We start from the raw sequence: 16,252 nt of genomic DNA, 5'->3' as shown, positions 1-16,252 counted from the left end.
GTTCTTTAGTTATTTTAACTGCTTTTCATAAATAGTTGTCTTTATTATTCAAGACAGACATGGTAAATATGATTCTTTGCTTAATTTCTGATATTCAAGACAGACATGGTAAATATGATTCTTTGCTTAATTTCTTTTCTTATGCTTTTATTTTTCTTCCCACTTTTTGTGTTTGGGTGTTGTTGTTTTTTAATGCAATAATTAAGGAAAATAAATTCACAGGACTTTGAAGTGTTGTTGAGATTACTTTGCCCTTGTTTTGAATTCTGACGCGAAACTTAAACCCATCAATATAATCTGCATAATCAACCTGTCATGGCCACTCCTTCGGTTTCACTTTACATTTTACATTATGTAGTGAGTTAGTCTGAGAAAGTGAGATGTAGCTTTTCAGTAAAATGTATCCGTTAAGAAAAGATTTTTAGCTTCCATAGATTTAATACTCTCCCAAAGTGAACTCCCTCAAGTGCGGGAGTTCACTTTAACTAAAACAAAGAAAGTTCTATTATGGCTTAGCCACTGAACAGAGCCATTATATTTGTTCTGCAAATCACAAGGTGGCAACTTTGGTCTCTTTGTTCCCGATTTAGATAATCACTAACTGATCACGATTTGCTGCCTCACCTAAATCCTGTAAACGAGGGAATTCCAATATTTGCAGATCAAAACTTGAGACCTTTAAGGCCTATGCAAAGAGTTTAAAGAGAAGAAAAAGTCCCAAGCACTTAAGGAAGTTAAAAGCTTTCTGCCTCAGGAATCAATTCGGGAGCGGAAGGGTAGTTACACCTGCCGGCAACCTTCAGGGGAGGGAACCAGACGCGTTTTTGCGAAAGAGCAATAATAATTTACCAAGAAGGAAAAGGGGGGGGGAGCACACCACACTCAAAAGCCTGAAAACCTGTTCTGTTACTTAGATGAGGAGCAAATGTGGCTTGGAGCGGGTGAGAGACTCCGGAGAATCCAGACCAAGGAGGTCGAGGCCGGAGCCCAAATGACCCGGGCGAGGAAAAAGGTCTGTCAATCCGGGAAAAGTCATAAAAGGCGCCACTTTGCCGGCTAAAATCTGGCAAACGACAACGGGGAAAATCTCCCGGGCGCAAACGACGGCGACTCACAGGAAAACCAAGCACAAAACCTGAGCAAGACGGTTTGCTTTGCCAAAGCACCTTTGGAGGAGGCAAGCTCCCCGCCGTTGAAAAGGGCAGCACGAAGTGTCCCGAAGGTGGGGGGCGATTAATTCTTTACTCCCGGAGGAGGGAAGAAAGTGGGGGGAAAGAGAAATTACACGTTGGCGGAAGAAGAGCACATTCTTTACTCTGCACACCCCGAAAGAAAAGTTTTCTCCTGCGGGCACGGAAGCCTTCCTCCTCCTCCTCCTCCCCTCCTCGGCCACCTGGGCTCCGGCGTCGCTTTCGGCGTCTGCCCCGAAAGCGGAGGCTGCGGCCGAGGCTTGTGCGCGCTCCCGGGGAGGACGCAGGCATTTGTGGCCCGAGGGCTGACGCGCGCGCCCTCTCCCCGGCTGTCGGTTTGCCCCCGGGCAGGACTGCACTGGAGAAGGGAGCGAAGAGACGGACGATGAAGAGAAGCGACCGGCGGAGTTTATTGTTGGCCGGCTGTCCCGAGTAGCCGGTAGCTTCTTGGGTGAGTTTTCTGAAGGAAGGTTGCTGGAAGGGAATCGGGATTTGGGTCAGCCGGGTCAGATAATAATACCCGTTTCTTAGTGCGTTTGAAACAGGAAAGAAGCCGGCGCGGCAGTCTTCGCCTGGCCTGATATTAGTAGGGAGTGTTGCATCTGATTGATTCAAGAGATTAGGGCGCAATTCGGGAAAAGGTGCCGGAAGAAAAGGGGTAAAAACAGTAACAGAGTTGGAAGGGTCCTTAGAGGTCATCTAGTCTAACCCCCAGGACGCTATTTTCTCGATCTGGAGGGGGAAATGTGTCTTTTTTTGCTTTGGAAGCGTTTGAGAAGCAAGTTCATTTCTTGCTGATAACCTTAACGCTTCTCTTAAATTAATTACTTTAGTGTTGTACCTCCTCTGTTCGTTTTTGTTTGTTTTGGGGCTATCAACTTGGGGCTGTGTTGGTATCACATAGAGCCTCACACTGGCCAACAACACTTTTAGTGGGGGGTGGGCAACGCAGCCTGTTTGAATAACGTTTCCAGAATATATTATTTTCTCCTAAACATGTTTGTATTCTACACTTCTTTGTTCAAAACCTTTGGCTAATATTTTAAAAGCAATGGGATCTTAACAAATCCCATCTTTGCTACAGTAAAACTAGTAGCTATTTAATTTTCTTGTATTACTGTGCCCGACCACTTTAAATGCTAACCTTGCCGCCTACAAATGAATAACCGTGATTGAATTTTACCAACAGTGTTGAGTCCTGAGTTAACATCTTCATTTATTTTAATTGGGCAAGAGGTCTTAGATTATAATCTTTTACAATTTGCAACCTAATCAATTAAAACATTTAATTATAGATTTTCCCACAGTCTGTGTCATAAGACAGGCTAATTATTTTTGAGCAGCAGATATCATATAGGCTTGATACCCAAATGCCATATCTATCTTACATTTCAGAATGAGCTGTTATAGGGTAGTGATGGTTAACTATTTTGGTGCCGAGTGCCCAAAACGTTCGTGTGCAAATTGCACATGCACGTGACCCAACTCCAAAAATGCAATGTGGGTGCCACCCTGCGCATATGCCCCATCCCCCTGCCCCCCGTTTTAGCTTCCAAGTTGGTACAGGAGGCTTCCCAAGCCCAAAATGGGGCGCAAGGGGGCCTCCCACAGTGCCCCCGTGCTGTGTTTTGGCTTCTGTGATCTCCACAGTTTCTCCCCCCCCCCCAGTGCGCCCTAGTTTTCTCCTGCATTCTTGCCACGGAGAGGCACCCTTAGGAAAGGGAAATCTGCAGAGATCGGGGAAGGAATGGGCGGAAGAAATGGAGGAGAAAGGTTGTGCATTCTGGGGGGGGGATTGCGGAGTTTGGGAAAGGCCCTGCCCCCCCCATGCATGCATGGCAGAGACCTGAAGACTAGCTGGGTGGCAGGAGGCATGAACAGATGTGTGGTGGAGCTGGGCTGGGGCGATGGCTGGTGTGCCCACAGAGAGGGCGCTATGTGCCATGTATGGCATGGGCGCCATAGGTTCGCCATCACGGTTATAGGGTAACCAAAATCCAGACCTTAGCTAGGTGGCAGCACAAAACTTGGGTTGTTTATCGTTGCCATTAACTGGTCCTCCAGAGTTATAGCAATAGCAATAGCAGTTAGACTTATATACCACTTCATAGGGCTTTCAGCCCTCTCTAAGCGGTTCACACAGTCAGCATATTGCCCGCAACAATCCGGGTCCTCATTTTACCCACCTCGGAAGGATGGAAGGCTGAGTCAACCTTGAGCTGGTGAGATTTGAACAGCCGAACTGCAGAACTGCAGTCAGCTGAAGTAGCCTGCAGTGCTGCATTTAACCACTACGCCACCTCTGTTTTCCCGTTCGGATGTGGCTACTCTGCTGTTTGGTTGTAATTAAACCTTTTCAATCTTAAAATGTGCTGATAAGAGGAGAATTTTAAAAAGATTTAAGATACATCATAATTAATTTTAAAAGGTATCTTTCCCTTCTAACGGCTGTATGTACGCAATTTGGTAGACCATGAACAATTCTGTATAAACTGTCAAAATGACATTCACAAAACACAAATAAACCAAGTTTGTTACTTAACATCATTTGAATAAACCTATATAGCAGTGAGTGGGAATGTAGTTTATCATATAGATAAGAGCTGTCTTCAGGATCATCAAAAATATATTTTCGTTTGGCAAAAGTGTACACATTTTTGTGTAAATCCAGATCTATTGTGTTTCCCCCAAAATAAGACCTAACCAGAAAACAAGCCCAAGCATATTTTTTTCAGGATGCTTGTAATATAAGCCCTACCCAGATCGTCAGTCTTCGGGGGTGAGGGGGGGCTGCATAGCCAGCACAGGAGGCATTAAAACACATGGGAGCTGAGAGTTTCCTTGGCCAGCATACTCTGGGGCTGCCCAGCCTGTGCAGTGCAGGTGAGTCTGAGTGTTGCGACTTCTGGGGTGGCCTCAAAGCAGCAGGCAAAGGCAGAGGTGTGGTGGAGAGGGACGCAATCCAGCCCCCAGATGTGCTGCATGGCCACCTATCCCAACCCTACAGCAAGCAAAGGCAAATGGTATGATAGAGTGGGCAGGAGGTTGCGCCATGCATCCGGTGGGCCAGATCATGTGCCTCCTCCTGTGCCTCCCGCCTGCTGCTTAGAGGGATGACCCAGCAGTCGCAAAACTCAGACTCATCTGCACTGCACGGGCTGCGCATTCCCAAAGTGCACCGGCCAAGTGGCTGGTGGACTGCGGCTGCTGGCAGACACTGTTGGCCCCTGCATGCTTGCCATCTCTGGTGTGTGCACTGGGGGATGGGCCACCTGGTGGACTGGGGCGGGGGGGGGGGTCAGTGCCTCTCCATAATCCTGACAGCATCTTTCCCCAAAAATAACCCCACATAAGACCAAGTCTTGTTTTCAGAGTAACATGGTATCAATAAATGAAATGTTTAAATCAGTGGTCAGTCCTCTAAGTGGATTGTTTTTCTGTAAAGCTGAATTTTTCATGTGTAATGGATTTTAAAGAAAAAGAGTCATGCAGCCCTGGCAGATCAGTGTTCATATCCTGTCCTAGTCAGTGAAACTTATTGAAAGGATAGTATGAGTCATAAACACTCCCTATTTTTTACACCGCATTTGTCAACTTTACTCTATTGATGTATTCTTTGGCTCAAGGCTTTTTATCCATAAGAGAATATTAGTTCTTATTGCCTTTATCCCATTACTGATATTTATTCAGAATGGATAAATATGGATAGCTTGTGCCTGCAAATTGTTTTACAATTACTTTATTACATTTACTTTTAATGTGACTACAGATATGTATAGTTGTAACTCTTGAATTAGAGATATGAATTCAGTTGATTGCTAACTTATGCTTCTTTAATAGTTTCTGAAGTTCATTGCAGTTAAAAGTCAAAATGGTATTTCTTCTTTGCTATGTGTTATAGCAAGAAATTATAGACCCTGTATGTGCGTTTTTTTAAATGCACATCTTTCTCCTTAAATGGCTACACATTGGATTACCCTTTAACTACTAAAAATAAATAAAATAAAAAACAACCTCAAACCCACTTGCTTTGAAGTTTTTTCCTTACCTGCCCATAACACTTTTTATCTAAATTCCATTGCTAAAGATTTGTACTATCAGGACATTCTGTTCTGATGCATAACTTTGATCACCCAGCTGGCTGGGTGTGCTTAGAGTATCTAGCCATGTCACATAGCTGTCTAAAAATAAACAAGTATGATACAATTAGTTTCTAAAACTTACTTTCAAAGGAAGTCTTGGCAAATTCTCATTTGGGTGCATTTTTCCTAGTTAAATCCTAGGTATCCTAGGAGAAGAGGTCCTCGAGTTGTCATTCAGTTTACTTTTTAAGGTAGAATCAGCCACTAAACCATAGGTGTATTTGAAGGGACCACAATAATAGCATTGATTCAGTTACCACTGTTGCATAAATAGGCAGAAGTGGGTGGCTTCTTTGCAATATGATTCTCATATGAACTATTTTGTTTTATATTTTAATTGATGCATTAATTCTATTGGATATTTGTGATTTCCATATATTGTACATAAATAAATAAATAAATAAATAAATAAATAAATAAATAAACAAATAAATAAATAATATTTTGCCCTTCCCTTTCCACAGCTCCTTATTTATTTTTTTCATTTTGAATTTTCAATGGTTAAATCTGTAAATAGGGATGAGTGAAGCTATCAGTTTAATTAAGTTTGCTTTTTTGCAATTCCAACTTGAAATCCAGACAGAGGTTATTTGAATTCTTTACTGTTCAATGAAACAAGCTGTTAAAACTCAGGCTGACTTTTGCTTATTAGAAATGTGTATTTAATGGAAGTAAACTCCAATGCGTGCAAATAATTTACAGTCTTAAAAACATACCTTATGGCCGAAAGTAGAGTAAATAAATAAAATATGTCCCACTGAATGTGTTTAATTCTATTTAGATTCCACAGTACATTGTCTCATTTCTGCCATATTGTCTGCTATTGGTTTTGTTCCAGTATGCTATTTGCATTTTCTCCGAATTGAATTTATTAAGAAACTATTTTTCAACTGAGCTTATGGCTGTAGACAATGTGTTTGCTACTTTTAAAATTTTGATTATGTTTATGCCCCATACTATAAGAAAAATATGATCACGTTCTTCCTATTCTCACAGGGTGAGACCAGTTCTTCTCTGCCTTCAAAGTATGAATTATTAACAGTTTAAAGGGTGATTCTTATCATCTGCCTTATACTCCTTACCCACACAATAGGGTCATCATTTGACCCTATTCCCTTCATCCTTAACCTGTGCTGCTTTAAAAATTTTAAAGTTGCAAAACTGCTTCTGGGTTGATGGTTGGTTTATAATGTTAGAATTCTTAGCCAATCGCTGTCATAAACAGATTCTTTCTGCCAGTGGCAGAACCAATTTCTCTTAACATTCATCTTAGTCAGGAAAGGATGTACAATGTACAGATAGTCCTCGACTTACAACAGTTCATTTAGTGACCATTCAAAGTTGCAACATTGCAACAGCATTGAAAAAAGTGACATGACCGTTTTTCACACTTACCACCACTGCAGCATCGCCATGGTCATGTGATCAAATTTCAAATGCTTGGCAAGCGACTCATATTTATGACAGCTGCAGTGTTTGGGGTCATGTGATAACTTTCGTGAACTCCTGACAAGTAAAGTCAATAGGGAAATCTATAACAACTGTGTTACTAACTTAACAACTTCAGTGATTCACTTAACAACTGTGGCAAGAAAGATCATAAAAAGAGGCAAAACTCACTTAACAAATGTTGCTTGGTTAGCAACAGATATTTTAGGCTCAATTATAGTTGTAAGCTGAAGACTGCTTACAGTTAATTTGACTAGCATTGCAACTACTGTATGTATTATGTGTCTCTAGATAGTGGAGAAGAATTAACTAGTGACTCTTTTAAGTTATGAAAATTACCCATTCACTTTAAATTTTTGCAATAGGGAAGTTTCCGTTGAATCACGTTTGACTCCTGGTGCCTACGTGAACAGAGATATATGTTTTCTTTGCAACAAGACTTCTTTGTATTCTTCCAGGGTTTATTTTTACTTTCAGGTCTAGTTCTGAGATTTTTTTTGGTGGCTTCCCATACAAGGCTATCTGCTTAGAATCAAAGAAATTTGTGCACACTATTGTTGGCAGCATATATCTTTAAAGATAAATAAACAAAAATGATATGAAATATATAAAGATAAATACAAATTCACACTAGTGATATCTAACATTATTAATTTCACATGTGAGAATATGTAAAACATTTCAAATTCAAATTGTTTGGAGTTTTAAATGCTTAATTTGAATGCAAAACTGTTGCATTTCATGGTGTTGTATAAATGAAATGGTTTATTTTATGATTTTGGAAGTGTCTTAAGTTTGAAATAATGCAACCCTAATGTAAGTTATGAACTTGAAATACTTCCAAAATGATCAAAACTGATTTGCAGTTGAAACATGACTTAAAAGTAGTTAAAATCTAAAATCTTATGAATTGGAAATATTTTGAATGCCATACAATTATAGTTTAACTAAAAAGGCTGTCATAAAATAAAAAAATATATAGTCTTTTTTCCGTCTGTTGAATTGTATCTGATTTTTGGAGACTGTCTGGACAAGTCCCACAATTTTCTTGGAAAGGTTTTTCATAAGAGATCTGCCATTGCTTCCTTCCTAGGGTTAGGAGAAGGTAACTGGCTGAAGCTGGCTTTGTGCCTAACATAGAACTCACAATCTCTTAGTTTCTAGCCTGATGTCTTAACTACTACACTAAACCTGCTCTCATAACCACCACAGTTTGAAAATAAATACGGTAAACATCTATAACAAAATACTAGAATATCAAATTATACTGCAAGAATGGACTGCATTACTGTATTTATGGTGCATAAATTACTTAACATCTTTTGAAGAATTAATCTTCCCTTGTAAACCATTCATTTACTAGCAGGACAGTGACTGGGTATGTCTACAAATTATTATTATTTTATTTATTTAATTCATAAATTGCCTTACTGCACAAAATCTGTGGGGCTACCACCAGAATCATTTTTGCTCCCTCATTGCATAGCATTAGATAAATTGCTATCCTATACTACAACAGAATACAGGTAGTCCTCAACTTATGATCGTTTGTTTAATGACACTTCCAAGTTACGATGGCCTTGGAAAAAGTGATGTACGACCTCTCCTTGACATCACAATTCTTGCATGAACCTGTGGTCACATGATTGCCATTAGGGCTTACATTTATGACTGTTACAGTATTTTGTGGTCATGTAATTGCGATTTGTTAGCCAGCTTCTGACAAGCAAAGTTAATTGAGAAAGCCAGAATTGCTTAATGGTCACGTGTTATGCTTAACAACCATCTTAATGACCACAGTAAAAATGGTCATAAAGTCAGGTCTGCTCATGTGATGGCTCACTTAATAATCACATCCCTTAATGACTTAAATTCTGGTCCTAATTGTGTTTTAAGTAAATACACAGGAATAACTGTGTATTTTACTAGTTGGCTTAAATATAGTTTACTGAATAACTAAGATTGACATTATTCATATAATACATTAAACTATAATACTGTATTAAAGGTCATAACAATTGAGTTTGCATAGTATAATGGGCTAAAGTTGGCATGTAATAACATATATGAAAGATACAAAGTTTCATTGGAACTTTGCAAATCAACCCAAGAGAATAATAGTATAATATTAATACTTTGAAAAGTAATTAGATTGTATTCAGTATAAATTTAAGTTTCTTAGTCTTGAGACATTCAACTATGCCAGTACTCTTCTGCACACAAATCAAATTACCCAAAACTATGATTTTTTTAAAATAAGAAAAATAATTTGTGATATTTTGTTTTTAGTTTCAGATATGAATTTCAGCCAATATCCTATCTCAAAGATTCTTTATTCATTACTGATTAGGAATCTTCAAATTTATTCATTTGCTCATGGAGGAATATTTTCTGACCTTTTCCAGTGCTCATAGATGCTCTTAGTTTATGCAGAGCTTTGTCTAATAAAGCCCAGATTCTGAACAATTAGCTTTATGATCTTGCATTAATTCTTACAATCTTAAATTTTCTTAATTTTTGTTATGAAAACAGTTGTGAAATGACTTTTTTTTTAGTTTGGCCCCTTCTTTTGGGTCTTAATTTGCATGAAACTATCTGCATATATTTTAATTTGTAAAGTAGAATAAAAATGGTTTCACTCTCCCTACACTTCCCAGTTTTCAAGTTCCATTCATGAAACTGAGTTCATCCAGCTTTTGTTGAGCTCTTAGTTAAATGTCAAGTCGCTTAGACCTACACTATGACATAAAGAGTCATGTCAAAATATGATTAATGAGTTGTCGGCAAACGGAAATGATATCATCAACTGCCTATAACTGAAGAAAAACAATATTTACAGAAGTTGTGGTGTTATCAGTAACTGAAGAGCTGTTTTTTGTTCTTAGAAAAGACCATTTTGAGAAATAGGAAAAGAATAGGATATGGTTCCAAAACACATAATTATGCAATAAGCAACCAAAAGAGGAAATTATCCAGTTAAAAGCAATTAGTGGTTTTGTTGATTAACAAAGGGATAGCAATAGCAGTAGACTTATATACCGCTTCATAGGCCTTTCAGGCCTCTCTAAGCGGTTTACAGAGAGTCAGCATATTGCCCCCAACAATCTGGGTCCTCATTTTACCCACCTCGGAAGGATGGAAGGCTGAGTCAACCCTGAGCCGGTGAGATTTGAACCGCTGACCTGCTGATCTAGCAGTAGCCTGCAGTGCTGCATTTAACCACTGCGCCACCTTGGCTCTTAGGGATAACATTGTGAGTTTTAATCCGGGCCAATAACAGAACTGGATATCTTCATACATGTTTATGTAATGTGTAATAAAAGATTGTCATTGCCCAGGTGGTTTCCATAGCAATTTGAGTCAGTCATTTATTAAAAGGTTATATTTACGGTATATGTTGTTGCTTGGTTTTCTTGTATTTCATTTTCTTCCATATCCTGTGCAGCCGTTCCAGATGGGCCACATCTTCACTTTGTGTTTTACTGTCGGTATGTAGTGTTTGGAGAGACCAAAAATAATGCAGGATAACTTAGAGATAAAAATGATGCAGCAAAGTATGTTTCTTTGGAGAAGAGACAAAGTCCATTACCCAAGGTCAACAGCTCTGGATATTTGTTGGCTTCTGCCTTGCTTTGATTCAGCTGAAGCAAGATATGATTGAATGGATTTTCTAGGGGAAGAAAACTCAAGAACTCAAGAGGTTTCACTTATAATTCAAGAGAATGTGAAATTAAATTGAGCAGGATAAGCAGTGTTTGTTTATTTATATGTGTTTTATGCTGCTCCATGCCAACTGAAAGGAATTCTTCATTCTTGCAAATGAGGTTGGATAATACAGAGATAATGGCAAGTTGAACCACATAGTAAAGAGTAATTTTTAGTATTGCATTTGTGGTAGATGTGAACCAATATGCTTATTTTGATTAAAAGAGGTGAAAGTGTAAAGAGAATCTGACATTTAAGAAGCATGACATTTGAAATGAGACTGCAGAAAACACTCATAGCTATAGGTAAAAGTGCTATTGTGGTGAAATGCAATTCTAATAAGTGAACAGGAGAAAGAAGACTCAATTTCCTAAATAATAAAGATCCCAGAAAGAACAAAAGTAAGAATTAGCTGGGTAGTGAGGAAAACAAGCTAGGAAATCAAGCATTGATTGAACGACTAATCATATATAGAGTACTTAATTAATTACATTAATTAATTACATTAAGTGTAAGCCAAAACTGATATCTGCTTAGGTTGTTTTGTATAGTGGCCTGTAGTTGCCACTAAAATAAATATAAATAATGTCACAGATAATTGAGAAATAATGTTGATTTTTACAAGTCATAATTAAAAGCAGTCAAAATTATGTTTCTGAAACAGTTTTTTTTAAAAATCAACTATATTTACAGTATTGGAGCTTTTAAATGTAGAGCGATAATGGAATAAAAGAGGAATAATATTGTTAGAGGACTCTGAAATTATGCATAGATGGGGAAAATTAGACATTACAAAGTTTTCTTCATAATAATAGAACAACGATTCATTCAACAGTACAAATTATTACTGAAATTCAGAATTTACAAAAGGATGTATTAGTTTAGATGTGATACATGGAGTTTAAGGAAGTGCTACTACAGATATGGTATTAGTTAGCAGTTTGAACCATCAAATAATCTATTGGGATTATGATTGCTTGGGGAGAGATTGGATTTGATACACATATTACTCTGCCATGAAGCCTAGGAGTTATTAATGATGTTGGGACACCTGTGAATTGAAATTCAGACATTTTTAAAACAGTTTTTATTTTAATCATGATTATTAATCATGACATTTAAAAATAGTTTTTATTTTAATCATGACTATTAGTTATGAGGTCTGTATAGGGAATATACTTTTCTAGGGATTCTATTTACAGGTTGAGGATTTTTAGTTATATAGACTGCATGTTAGTCTAATCATTTTTATGATTTGCTAAAAGTCATTTTCTTCCAGTAGGAATGTAGGAATGGTTATGAGCAGAGAAATTACATATTCAATTAAGAGTCTTCATCTCTTCAGTTCTATGTCCTTTTCCCCTCATGCATAGGCATTCAACTAAAGCATAATGGGTATTTATTCAAATTATGAAGTAAGAAGACAGTAAAGTTACTGCGCAAGGACTTTATCTACCACCACCTGCACAAATCTATTGAATCTGCATTTCCAGTGCTCTAATTTTATTTGTGACATTAGTTTGCATAGTTCATAGTGCATTTTGTCTGCGATCAGCTAGTAAATTCTCTATGAGGAATGCTAAATAGTAGGTTGTGGCTATCGTTGATGTTGGGCATGTATGATCTAAGTTTTTCTGAAAAGTTGCTTTTTTGAATTAGGGATTTTAAATGTTTTAGAAGGCTACACAGCAAATATAAGCAGGCAATTGTTGTGACCATATCCATACTATTATGATAAATGGTGCATTGTCTGAAATTTGCAAGTGAAATTAAACTGATGTCTGTCCAAAAATGAATTAAATAATGTAATTTTTTTTAAAGAACCCAAAATTCAGGTACAAGCTTAGAGGCTAATAGTTAATTAAAAGTAATTTCCTTCCAGCAGGTTGCTGTTTTTTGTTTTTGCTAATGGCTTTTCCATTTCCAATGGAAATTAGTGGTAGGGTAGAAGCTTGCATCATGCAAGCTTATATACCATTTTTAATGTTATTAAGACATGACCAGGCTAGGCACATGATCATGCAAAGAATGAATGATATGGATCATCAGACATCATAAACAGGTTGTCCCAGAATAATAGAACTTGGGTTACTAAGGTTGTATCTTAACCAGAATAGTATTCACCCAAGAATGTATAAATAGTTTGTGGGTCTCTATAAAATTTTAGCAACCCATAAGATATCTGTCTGACTGTCTGTCTGTCCATTCCTTCCTCCCTCCCTCCCAGGGTGAGAAAACCACTCTTTAAAGCTGGCATCCTTCTTTATGCACTGTTGCAAGGCAAATACACTAAAATTCCATTGACAAAGCACCTGCCCCTGTTGTGCTAAGAAACAATCAGCCACATGTTGTAAATTTTATAAGGTTTTTCAGATCCATTTTATTTTACCCCTATTATGTAAACCTGTTGAAGACAATTAGACCTTTTGGAAGATTTGAAATCTTCCATCATTCACCTACTAGCTAGGTTCTGAGTTGCCACAATGAAAATAAGGCAAAGGCTGGGACAAAGATAATGTTGATTTTTTTTCCAGTTTCATTGAACTCTTAATCAAGATTCTTTTATTACATTTTCATTTCCTTTATACAATCACTAAATACTGTGCAGTTTAAAAAAAAAGAAGCAATAAACAACTCATAACACTTCTATCCTACATACACCCTTCCTTCTACCCCTCCAACTTTCATTTCTCCCTTCCAACAATCCCCTCTTCTACTTCCCCTCCCCCTCAGCCATTCCTTTCTCCCCTTCCCACCATCTCACCCTCCTTACATTCCCTTCTCACTCCCTCTTAATTCCCCCCTCTTCTTTCCCTCTACACCTCGCTTCGGTGTATTTCTAGTATTCATTGGTCTATTTGTTTTGTACTAAAACAAAGAAAAATAAAAGGAAAAGAAAGAAGAAAAGAAAAAAAAGAAAAAAAGCAACAGTATCCAAGTGCATTCATTGTTCTGAAAATTGAGTCTATATTTCCACCCTCCCCCCCACCCACCCCCTGAACCCCCCTCCTTGACCCCCTTCCGACTTCCCAGGTCCCATTCCCGGCATCGTTCTTTATCAAGCAAAGTCTGGAGTATATTGAAACCAAATAGATTAGAAGTTACAAAATAATAATAATAAAAAAATAAAGAACAAAAAAGAAAAGAATAATAAAAAGAAAAAAAGGGGGGAAACCCCCCCCAAGAAAGAGAAGTCAATATACTCTCTAACATTAAACTCAGCTTCTCATTATTTTTAAAATCTTAAACAACGTCTTTACCTGCTTCCGCATATAAATTCTATACCTCCCATCCTGCCTTTACCCGTGTCCGCATATATATTTTATCCTCATCCATTGCTCCTCTCATATTTACTCCACCCTCGTGTAGACTCTCCAGATAATCTTTCTTAACCTTGTATTCAAATAACAATTTATACAAAAATCAGCTTACATTCTGGATCAAGGTAATCTAATTGAACTTTCACTACCCTTCCATCTACCCCACGCCACCCGACTCCATTCATCCCAAACCACAATCCAAGAAAACTACGATCTCCGCTCTCCTTGCCCCAAAGAATAGATCATGCACAGTTTAAATTAAGATTCAAACAAGTCTTATATAAGTCCCATACAATATATGTCCAAATTCAGCACCGCTTCTTTCAGTCTCAATATCTCTTCATCGGTATACAGCTTTGTCATTTTATACCAGACAGGAGTCCTGAAATTTTATTCAAATTAAAAATTTAAGAAGTATTTTAAAGGCATAGCTGGATCTTTATTCTTTACTCTTCTGCCCTCCCGGAAGGGGAAAGCAACACCCTCCGCCTTGTAGCCATGTGTCCCGCTGCTTATCTTCTCCTTCTCCTTGTCTTTCTCCAAGTCCGGATGAATCAGGAAGTCCCGCCTTCAGAGTTTTGTAGTAAAAATCTCGGGCTTCGCAAACAGAATTGAGACGATATTTTTGGTTCTCAAATGTGACTGTGATACCAGATGGCACTTCCCATTTATATTGTATCTGAGAATCTCTGAGTTTTTCAGTTAAGAAAGTGTAGTCTCTCCTTGCTCTTAATATTTGAGATGGTATTTCTTTAAAAACAATCAAGTCCTGTCCATCAATTCGCAGCCTGTTATTGTAGAACTTCTGTATTATCGCATTTCTGGATTCTCTTGTGGTGAAATATATAATTATGTCCCTCGGAAGCTGTCGTTGTTTTGCTACACACGAGTTCTGGCGATAAATTTTTTGAATCTGCCAATCAAAGTTAAATCCCGGACTTCCCACCGAACGTCTGAAAGCCTCAAAAAGGTCTGTTTCAATTCTCCTGTTCCTTTTCACGCAATCCTCTGACTCTTATTGCAAACGCAGTCTTATTGTAATTTATCATAACGAGTTGTTTTTGAGCATTTTCAACTTCCTGTTGTAACGTTTGAATTTTAGATATCAATTAGAATTAGCTTTTTCCAAAAGTTCCAATTTGTCCTCCATTTCAGAAACATAGTCTGTCATAACAGTCATAACTCTGATCATATCTTCCCTTGTTTGAGCAATCTTGGCGTCCAGTTTATCATATAAGTCTGATAAAAGTTGTTTAATTTCCTGTCTGAACTCTTTAAGGGTTTCAAAAAGAAATTCTTGCAATAAGAGATCTCCAGTAGAGGGCGTGGGAGGCAAGGGCAGCGATTTTGTAACAATTTCTTGAGATGTATTATTAAGGAAACGCTTAGACTGCTTCGATTTGGGAGCCATTATAAAAAACGCACAAACAAACAAGCAAACAAACAAAGTCTCTGCTCCCCTCGGTTTTAAATGGGATACTATTTATAGACTTTTAACAGTTAATAAGGAGAAGTCTTCAGGAGAATAGAGCTGATTGAGTGTGTCATATATCAAACGCAGAAGCTATAAAATCGCCATCTTGTAATGCAGCTGGATAAGAAAGCCTTTTACAAAATTGAAGCTGGTATTTTGAATAGTAATAAGAAAAAAATTTACAACTTCAAGTTAATATTTGGTTTTGAAGCCATTTCAAAATTTATCTGCCTGCAGTTAATAAAACTCTATTGCCTGAATATGCAGCTTTAAGTAAAGAGGCTGAGTTCCCCTTTTATTTTGAAGTTTAAGGCTTGGCAAAACTTTCAGTGAGTAAACATTGTAACAAGACCGTCAGCAGATTCATCACCATTTAACTTCCAGATAAGCAAAGTTAATGAAGGAGTAAATTCTTGTAGAAATGAAACTAATTAAAAAGCTTCTGCTGGCCTATTGTGAAACCAAAACATATGATAAGCAATCTCTTTTGTTTTGAATTCTTGTGAATTCTTGTGAGAATTAACAAAAAGTGTTCATTATTACCGGAGAAACCAGCCCGCTCGGCGCCATTTTAAAAGCCTCTAAGTAAATAATTTTTCGGAGGAGAAAAAGAAAAGAAGCTAAAATGTTGATAAACAATTATTGTCCACGGAAAGGGATTCAGCTTGTGATAAGATTAAATCAAACAAAACTTTGAACTGAGTGGGGGAGACCTACTTTGTCCTGCACAAGGCAGTTTGAAATTCCCAGCACGGACAGCCGTTCTGCCTTGGGCTAGCCCCCCTTTCCCTGCAAGCACAAAAGCTGCAAAAATCGAAGAGCATTTGCCAGCAAAACAATTTCTTCTTTCCTTCTTGCCTGAAGGATAAGAAAACCTGATAAGACATCAGATGAAGATCCTCTAAACAGGTACGTAGCCAGGAATTCGGAGGCAGCTGATTTTTTTGCTGCCACCACCAGCAGGCTCCTCCC

The 16,252-nt window shown here is 37.9% G+C and overlaps 1 protein-coding gene across 1 annotated transcript in view; it reads left to right on the top strand.

Moving 5' to 3' along the window:
- The first annotated feature begins 887 nt into the window (after positions 1–887).
- Positions 888–16,252, top strand: part of TC2N (tandem C2 domains, nuclear) — a 51,290-nt gene continuing 35,925 nt past the window's right edge. Inside the window, 1 exon segment of the mRNA XM_032237601.1 lies at positions 888–1,641. The gene's annotated coding sequence lies outside the window, so the exon portion shown is untranslated.

This window comes from Thamnophis elegans, chromosome 1 (genome assembly GCF_009769535.1).
Source record: "Thamnophis elegans isolate rThaEle1 chromosome 1, rThaEle1.pri, whole genome shotgun sequence".
In the NCBI taxonomy this organism is placed as follows: Eukaryota; Metazoa; Chordata; class Lepidosauria; order Squamata; family Colubridae; genus Thamnophis; species Thamnophis elegans.
This window is presented reverse-complemented; position numbering and strand designations above follow the sequence as displayed.